We start from the raw sequence: 9,902 nt of genomic DNA, 5'->3' as shown, positions 1-9,902 counted from the left end.
TTCCATAAAATCCTTCTTTGTTGTGATTACCGAGGAGTGGAAAGGGTAGTACGAGTTCACAGGGCAAGAGCAGGATGATGAGTGCAGCGAACGAAACACAAACACCAAGGGAGAGAAAAAGATACAAAATCACCCGTAAATATAGGAAGGAGCCCAAGAAGGAGCTATTTAATGGCGACCTGAAGGTGATCAAGAGGGAGAGGAACCAACACACCATTTAGGCTGAATATTTTTTTTTTTTGCTGATGTCTTTGCTATAACTGAGTGGCAATCAGGCGTCCCACACAGTTAGCACCAACGAGGAAGAGGAAGGAATCAAGACTAACAGAGGGAAGGAACACACAGGGAGCATTTAGATGAGCTAGCTGCTTTTAGGTTGGTTGGACCTGATTAAATTCACCCCAGGTGCTTAGAGACCTGATTTAAGTAACTTCAGAGCTGTTAGAGCTTTACTTTTTTTTTTTTTTTTTTTTTGCTTTCCTTTTTTTTTTTTTTAAAGATTTTGTAGAGAATCAGGGAGCTTCCAGAAGACTGGAAGTGAGCTGAAATAGCGTCTGTCTATAAAGATGAGAAAAAAGAAGAGCTGGAGAATTATAAAACAGTTAGCTTAATTTCAGTTCCTGGAAAAATACTGAAACAGATAAAAGAACTCTTTGTAAGTACCTACAAGATAACAAGGAAATGAGTAACAGCCACTGTAGGTTTGTCACAAACAAACATGTCAAGCCATTGAACTTCTTCCTTTGAAAAAACATCAGGCCTTGTGGATGGAGGAGGAGCAGTAAATGTTATATCTTGACTTTAGGAAGTTTTTTGACGCTATTTTAGATGATATTCTCATAAGTAATGCAGGAAAACAGCGTAGTTGCAGCATAGTACTTCTCTGCTTAGGTAATAAAGTGCAATTCACTGCAGGGTGGATGCAAAGCATTTAGAAAGTTGTATTCAGAAAGTAATTACTGAAGACAGGCCTTTTAGCTGGGACGATGTATCAAATGAAATTCTACGGGTTGTGTCCCAAGTCCATGGCTGGCCTGTATTTTCATTAACTGCTTGGATGACAGATGTGGAATATATCTGTCACATTTGCACACTTGGGAAAAAATAATCACCGCTCAAGCAGCAGGCTGGCTGAAGGACTGGGGGTTATGACAGATCATGGGTTGACTCTCTGTCAGTGGTGTCAATCTCTCACCAAAAAATGCATCTAAATTGGGATGCATAAACAGGCGCTTTGTCTTGAAGTCAGTCACACAGGGATCCGTTTGCTCTGTTGGGCTCAAGTAGGACTTCAGAGGCAGAGCTGTGTCCAGGCAAAGGCAGCAGCCTTCAAGCTCATCAAAGCCTTCTGCAAAGCGAAGGCTGCTGCTGTTGACCATGGACAGACAAGAAGGAATGGCCTTCACCTGCAGCTGAGAAAACTGAGGTTGGCCACTTGGAAAAAAATATGATGGTAGGTTTAGCCAAGTGCGATAGGTTGCCCAAGCAGATGGTGCAATCTTTGTCGTGAAGGGATAGGCAAGCACCTCTCAGGAGGTCTTCATGGGCAGCTCTGGAGGAGCTGGGTTGAAGGCAGTCCTGCCTTCAGCAGAACTGTGTGCCTGCCTCCAGAGGACATCTCCCAGCCCACTTTGTAGGCTATGCAGCTGTGTAAAGCCAGCAAAAGCCTTCTTCACTGCACAGACATCACTGCCCACCATGCCAGGCAACATTGTCCCACAGCTTCCTCCTGCACCCCAGCTGCCTGCCCAAAACTGCTTTGCTCTGTCACCATGGCTCATCCCCAGCTCAAAGCTTGGCACCGATGAGGGTTAGTGCCCCCCTCGTACTCTGCACAGTCCCCACCACACTGTGACTTCAAAAATAATAGTAGCTTGTGTCTGGCTGAAGCTTTCCACCCGGAGAGCCTTGCTCTGGAGTCAAGGAAAGACACTGAATCCATTTGTCTGGCATTGACTTGCAGAAACTGGGTTTTGTTTGACCTTTCTCTGCTAGGTTAAAGAGCCTTTCAGCACGCAATGTTTTCTACACAAGAAATTGCTTGTACAGTGCAGTCAAGGCACGCCTCAATCTTCTTTTTGAGAAGTAAAACTGGGTTCCTTAAGTCTCACCCTGCAAGCCAGGAAAGCACTTTTGTTGCCCTCATCTTTACTTGCCCTGGTTTTTCCCTACTCCTCATCAGAGGCAATCCCTGCATGACTGCTGGTGCCATCTCACCAGGGCTTTCCTCAGAGCCTGCTACTCCTCCTACCTCTCCGTTTTTTTTTTCATCTGCAGACTGTATTAGCCCTTTGGCGGGAGCACCGTGAGGGCTCATGTTGAGCTACTCATGCAGTGTGACCCTTAAATCCATTTTAAAGTCAGTGCTTTCCAGGATATAAACCAGCATTCCCTACTTCTCAATGTACAACTTTACATTTGGCTGCATTAAAATGCACTTTGTTTAAATAGGCCCAGTTTACCAAGCAATCTGCATCGCTCTGCATGACTGCTCTATCCTCATCATGATCTCCCACTCCACCAATCTCCGTGTCAGCTGCAAATTTTATCAGCGGTGATTTTATCTTTACTTCCAGATCGTTGATTACAACGTTGAATGGCAGCAGGCACAGTACTGCTGCTGAAGAGCTCCTCCAGGAGAACCTTGTTCCACAAGGACTCCCAACCAGTGCCTGCTTTTCTTCACTAAGCTGTTGATAAACCAAATTTTCATCTATCTAACAATATTTTGTTTATAATGAGTAGTGTTAATTCAAAATAATAATAGTAATAGCATAATGCATTATCAGCTTGGTGTCCTCATCAAACTCCAAGTTGATCAGCTGCGTGGAATCTCACACCAACATAAAACCAGCTCTGCTTCTTCAGACCCGCAGCTATGCCCAGAGCAGGTCCTGTTCCTCACTGTGGCCAAGAGCAGATGCCTAAGGAAAGGTTTAAGAGCTGGACCTGTCATGTAATGACACTGCCCAGTATCCTCTCCCTTCAAACTGCGTTGACTGACGTCGATGCTATTTCCATCATTGAGTTTCCTGCCTCAGCTATTAATCCAGTTGTTCCCCGAGGCTGGCGAGGACAGTGTGCGCTACACACAGCATCCCCATCACTGTTCCAGCTGCCTCATTGCATCCCTGCCCTCCCACTCCTCCTGCCCCGTCCTGGGGTCCCCGGCTCCAGTAACACCCCCAGGTCAGAAAGCTCCTACATCAGACTCTTTGACACAAATTATTTCGTTCGATTATTTCAAATATCACTATTTCACTGAATTTCACTGAATTTTTTTAGAGTTGGAAGGGACCGTATAGATCATCTAGTCCAACTCCCCTGCTGAAGCAGGATTGCTTAGAGAATGCTACTCAGGACTGCATCCAGGCGGGTCTTGAAAATCTCCAAAGAAGGGGACTCCACAACCTCCCTGGGCAGCCTGTTCCAGGGCTCTGTCACCCTCACCGTGAAGAAATTCTTTCTCATATTCGAGTGGAACCTCCTATGTTCCAACTTGTGCCCGTTGCCCCTCGTCCCTATTTCAAGGAGATGATATTTTGAATGTCGTTGCTGGTTATCAACACATTGACAGGTACTGCATCCTATGTTGTTATGTTGCAGTCCAAATTACCAGAACTATTTGTTGAATACTTTTGCATTTTTCTACATAATTAACAATTTTGCAATCTCCATTTGGAAATGACAATTACTGGATTCCACCTCTTCCTAGCACATTTTTTAAAGTACTCCTTATTGCATTTAGCTTGTCAAAATTGATTTCCCCCAAATGTTTTTGGCTTTCCTTGTCAATTTTCTACACTCCATAGCTACTCATTTCTACTAATTGCTATACACTCCCTCCCTTTTCCCTTTCCTCCCCCCCTCCAGTATTTATTGTTTTTCTATTTGTAACTGCTGTCTCCACTTTGCTGCTGCACTAGAAATGGGATTTGGGGCAAAGCCGTCTATTTTCTTAGCTGAGGAATTGTGGATCTGGAAAAAAACCTCTTTTCAAGGTTTTCCCCAGTGCTCGTTCTTATACTCCTGATGGGAAGACCTGCCTGTGCCAGCCTGTACATCTGAGGAGCGAACCCAGTCCCCGTCCCCCACTTTCTGCAGGGAGCACCGGCAGCTGCCTCCAGCAACGGTGGATGCTCTGATGAAGACATTTATCCTCTGGTAAATCGAGCGGGTTTCTGTTGTGCTGCAGCTCAGGTTGGTTTGGTTTTTTTTTCCTGAGCAAGGAATCATTTGCAGCTCATACATTTAATGACCCCCATCCTCTGTCAAGTGCTCTCATGCCTTTTTTTTTTTAAGCCTACACCTGCTTTTGGCCTCCATGGCATCCTGCAGCAATGAGCTCCCTGCCCATGTGCTACGTGGAGCAGCACTTCCCTTTGCTTTTACATCTGCTGCCTGGTAATTTTTCCTTGAACCTCTCCTACCTGCGGGGTTATGAGAAAACATGAGTAATTGCTCCTCGCTCTATCCCTTTCCAATTTCACAGATCCGTGCTGCATCCCGCTCTGCTGCGTTCTCCATGAGTTGCGGCAGGCGGGTAAGTGCAACCTGTCCTCCCGCAGATGCCCAGCAGGTCGGGCCAGCTCTGCTGCCCTTCTCGGTGCCTGTTCCACCTCTGCCACCGCCTTTCCTCAACGGGGAAGCCAGGGTCACACCCAAGGTTCCAGTTTTTGGGGCTTATTTGACAGTAGCAGGGGCTTGTTTTGATGAGTAATTTTCTCGGGCTCTCCCCAACAGCCTTCCCCAACCTGCCTGGTCCTGGCTGCACACTCCAAAACCACCCAACACTAAACCCTGCCAAGGGGCTTCTCTGTCCTGATTCCCTCTACCATGAGGGCCCCCACCCTGGGGGGACTAAGGGGACCCCCACCCTCCTCAGCCCCACTCCCTCCTGCCTCTTTCCTTCATCAAAAACACCTCCAGTTCTCACCAGGACCTGCACCAAACTATTTCTCCTTGCTAAACCCGGGGAAAACAAACTCAGCCAAAATGAGAGCAGTGCTACGAGGGAACAGGGCTGTGGGATGTCGCACCGGCTACCCCCAAATGCACGGCATCACCCCCTGCACAGGCAGCATGGACCAAGAGGCAGGAGACGAGGTCCCATCTGACGGACCAGAAATAGCTCTGTTCACAAAGGAAACCTGAAAATCTGCCCCAGGCACCTTTTCCCTGCTGACAGGAATGGTGTGGTGCAATAGCCCCCATGGAGGCGAGCCGCCCTGCTCCCCCCCGAGCTGCTGATTAACACTGGAGCAGTGGAAATATCAAAATTGTTAACTACCTCTCTGCCAATTTGAAAGCAGGATCTGCGGCTAATGGGCTCATGTGGCAGCCTCCAATTGCTCCTGCGCCTCCCCACATGCCAGGAGCCTCAACGGCCTTTCAGCCAGCTGCCAAAGGAGTTTGCTTCCCCAACAGCTGCCACAATGCAGCAACTCACAGGGCTGAAAGCGAAAGGCAATGTCAGACCCAATGCCCAGAATATAAAAATAAGTGACAAGGGAGCCATTGTAGCACATGAGTTAGTCAACTTCAAATTAATTCATGAACCCCCTCTCTTTTACAAACCAACCTGGATCTATGCAGCATCCCTGGTCACTGGCGAAAAAAAAAAAAAAAAAGATAAGCACAGAGACCATGCCCCAAGCTACACAGATCCAACTTTTTATGTATGGAGACTTTGCTGCATGTGAGAATTATTTTATTTGCTAGTATCATGTCTGGAGAGGAGCAGGGCTCCAGTGCAATGCAGCATGGGCTTCGGAGCAGGAGGCTGAGGGGAACATTGTGCTTGTGGAAACCAGGGCAAGCCTTGAGGAAAGCTGGACCTGAATCGCCAAGAACCGTCCAGGGCAACACTCTGGCTCTAAGAAACAGGACACAAGCTGAGCTCGGGCCACAAACATTCGACCATTTTACAGCTCGTCTGAGCAACAGCTTGTACTTCTGCTGGTGTTTTAGGGTGAGGAGGGAGTCAGAGCAGATAGCTCTTCCCATCCTTTCCTGTGCTACCCCAGTAGCGCACTGTTCAGATGCTGCACTGACTTTTGGAGAGGAAAACCCCCAAGAGCATCCCCCACTTCTCCTGCACCCACCCTCATGCCCAGGGCTGCCATACCTGCACCTGATGTGAAGAGCTTGAAATGCTACGTGGCACCAGGCAGAGCAGCATGATAAGGGAGTGAGAGTGTCTGAACAAAAGCAACAAAAGTAAATGCTACCCTGGCTTGATGTTAGCCTCCTGGCACCTATGGTAACCCTCTGCTCCTCTGCTTCTCCCTCCTGTGCCCTTCTGGCCCCTTTCACAATCTGGGGATCCTGTCTGCCCCAGAGGTTCCTCTCTGCCCTGCCACAGCATCTCCAGGTCCGGATTTTCAGAGGCACAAGGGCTCACTATCACTTCATACACTGGAACAAATCACGCCAGAGCTGCAGTTCCCTGGCAGGACTGGATTGTTCCCTCTTAGCACAACATGAAGGAATTGAGGAAAGAGCTGGTGCAGGGCAAGGGGACAGGTCCCAGGGGCTCTGCCTGCTTTGGACAAGGGAGGGATGGAGCAACCAGGCATGACAACTGCCTGCGTGGACCTCCAGCCAGCACAGACAAGGAAGGGAGATAGATGGACCCAGCTCCAGGCAAAGGTGTGGTCTATGCACATCTGTAAGACCCCTCCTGCATTCAAAAAAAACCTTTCAGGCCTCCCCAAATTTGAACGTGGTATCTCCAAATGAGCACTGACAATTTCAAGGCCCAGTTTTCTGATCTATCAGTCTGACAATTTGCTGGGATCACCTACATCACAATCACAGTGGTTGCACAAAGCACATTAGCAATGGGACTGACAGTTCTGGTCCATCTGATGCTCATGAGGTCTTGTTTGACGGCTGTGCTCTGTCCATAAATCCTTGTGTCCATCCCCATCCCAGTGTCCAAAGTAAGGGTTGTCCCCAACAACCTTTTAGCTCTTTCATTGTTGACAAATGAAGCTACAGAAGGAATCCACAACTGGAGGAAAGACGCATGGGAACCCGTGCGAATCACATCACCCAAACCCAGGCATTATCTGAACAGCCACTCTCCTAAGTGGCTGTTCGCATGGCTTCCATTACTGACAATTAGCAAGTGCTGACCTTGCAGTCAGAAGAGAGGTGCTACGAGTCCTGCAGAAATAATGATAGCAGAAAAGCCATCATAAAATGGACATCGCATCCCAAGGCACTATTTAATGAATAAATCTGGGTAAAATGTGGGCTGACTCCACATAGGTGCCCTGAAGCCTCCTGAAATTTGCATGATGCTCAAAGAAGCCGCCAAAGCCCGGTGCCAACCTGCCTGGTCAGATAGAATTTATCTAACTCATAGCAAGATCTAACACAATTAGAAACCTATTTAGACAGCCTCGGGACAGAGATTGCCTAATCTCTCAGCCTATCAGAGCTCTGAGCCCTTCAAGGATGTGCAATTTGGCTTTTCTTTGGTTGAAATGAAGACTGGAAAGGAAAATATGGAAATAAATCGTCTGAAGGGTGAATCATAAAATCTAAAGGGGTCATAATCTTTATGGAATAATGTCTAAATTGGACTGACCGTGGTGTCCTGAAATGTCTATCACCTTCAAGCTGATAATAGAGCCATTTTGTAGATAGTTGGTACAGAGCGGAAATTGCTTGGGACACAGAAGGAGGTCTCATAATCACGTTAAAACCATCTGAAGATCCCGTGGAGAAAAAGGTTCTAGGACTGGGACTAACACTTGAATAAAGGCCTCGAGGAATCCAACAGCTGCAGAGTGGGAAAATAATGCTGGGAAAATAATGACCTAATCTGGCTCCCAGTTGCACCCAGTGGAGCTGACAGATAGTATTGAAAGCTCTGGGGAGAGCAGAGGCTTCCAAGCCGTAGACTCGGGATTCTATAATAAAGATAACCAGGAATGCTTCAATGGAAGACTTTGAATGGAAAAAATGTCAATTTGTTGAAATCAGATAATTTTTCAAGTGAGTTTCTTGTTTCAAAGATGGGGGGGTGGGGTGGGAATATCTTTGCTGACATGCAGAAATGAAAAAATGATGCTCTTGCAAAGGTAACTTTCACTTCAGAATTCAAGCCAAGTATTAATTATGAAGTTACATTCAAAAAGGTCAGTCAGAATTGTGCCTTTAGAAATTATTAGGAAAAATATCTATAATTATACTTCTATATCCGTTGATTGACTTGAGCCAAAATAGAAAGAAAAAAAAAAGTAAATTCTTGCTGATTTTTTTTCAAATTGAAAATTTTCCTCTGATGGCAACCCTGTTTTCTAACCACCTCTATGTCCATAGGCAAAGGGCAAAAGCTTTTCCTGCTCAGTGAAGTAATTGTGTCTATTCCATACATCTGTGCACCAATACGGCGTAGACATCAGCAGAGCCCTCGCTTTAGTGGTCTGCAACCAATCTGCGCTTAATGATGAATGATGATACTGGGTAAGACAAACCTTCATTTGGAGAGATCAAACAGGTAAGACAAGTAATATTGTAAGGCTTGTTAAGGCCACTTATCTCGCCTGCACTGGTCTGGCATCACCATTCATGCCGGCATGGGACCCCTGGTGTAGATGAGCTGAGGACAGCTGGCTTTTACCCTGTCCTCAAATCTTAGGGGACATCAAGTCCTCAGGCCAGACATTGCAGATCGTGGTTCAAGAAAAATTTCCTAAACATTAAAGAAGGTTTCTCAGCTCTCTTCTCTGGGCAAGAGACATGATAGCCCTTAATAAACTGTGATCTACTTGAAATCCTTGGAAAAAACCAGCCCAAGCTCCTCCAGGCACTTCCAGGGCCTTGAATCACAACATCCTAAAAGGTCTTGCCCAGCCTGAATAATAACGAAGGGCTCTTCAAACATCTGAAATACTGATTTTGCTTTCTACTGGGCTTGAGTGCTTTTGATGAAGAAGCAGAAAGATTAACAGATTAGTGTAAGAGGAACATCAGACATCACATTAGCAAGACATTTAGAGCACGATCTCAGTCCGAAGCTCAGAAAAGAAGTTCCCCCCACAGCAGGGACAGGATATCTGTCAGAGCCTCCTTGGCAGCAGCTTTGCAGCTGCTCAAGAGCATTGGGGAGTTTGGAGCATGTGAAAACCAGGCCACGTGGGAGCTAAATAGCTCCAGGCTTTCAGGTTGCTCAGGCCTTTAGAGGTGTCTCAGAGGAGCTAAATCAGGGCACTCTGCTCCGACAGCTTCGCTAAGGAGTAGGAGCAGTTCCAAGGGAGAGGTGGTGATTTGCTGCCCTCCCCAAATGATGGCTCTAAAGACAGCTTTGATGAAACCTGCCAAGATCAGCGGCTGCCCGGCCGTGCCCTGTTTAGATAATAGATAGGAGGGGGGTATTTTGCAAGCAAAGAGGTGCTCAGAAGGATGTTTACCTCCTGGGGCAGGGGCCTCTTTAGGGATCTTTGGGCAGGATCCACAGGGCATGGCTGTGAATGCCAAAATGGCTGTAAATGATGAGATAATGTACAAGCTTTCTCCTGCCCTCCTAGCAGGTCACAAACCTACTCTCCCACCCACTCTTTCCTGTGAGCATCTGAAGGACTGAGGCAGTAAACAGCTTACACCATGGGAAGACATCGATACAAAACAACTAGGAGACGTTTTTAAGGGATCTTAGCAAGTTGTTTTCTTTGTCTGACCTCCTTTTCCTCTTGTGCTCTCAACCACAGGGTTGAGCCGGGAACCCCACTAGGAAAAGAAACATATATTACTGGTGGGGTACAGAAAGGAGGTCCTCAAAGGTGTGGACTGAGACCTGTAGAAAAGTTCAGAAAGTCAGAGAGAAAACAAGGTCAACAAGGGACCTGCTGGGGGAAGGCTGAGTGGGTCTGAGTCACAGGTCACCCTGG

This window comes from Numenius arquata, chromosome 11 (assembly GCF_964106895.1).
Source record: "Numenius arquata chromosome 11, bNumArq3.hap1.1, whole genome shotgun sequence".
In the NCBI taxonomy this organism is placed as follows: Eukaryota; Metazoa; Chordata; class Aves; order Charadriiformes; family Scolopacidae; genus Numenius; species Numenius arquata.
This window is presented reverse-complemented; position numbering follows the sequence as displayed.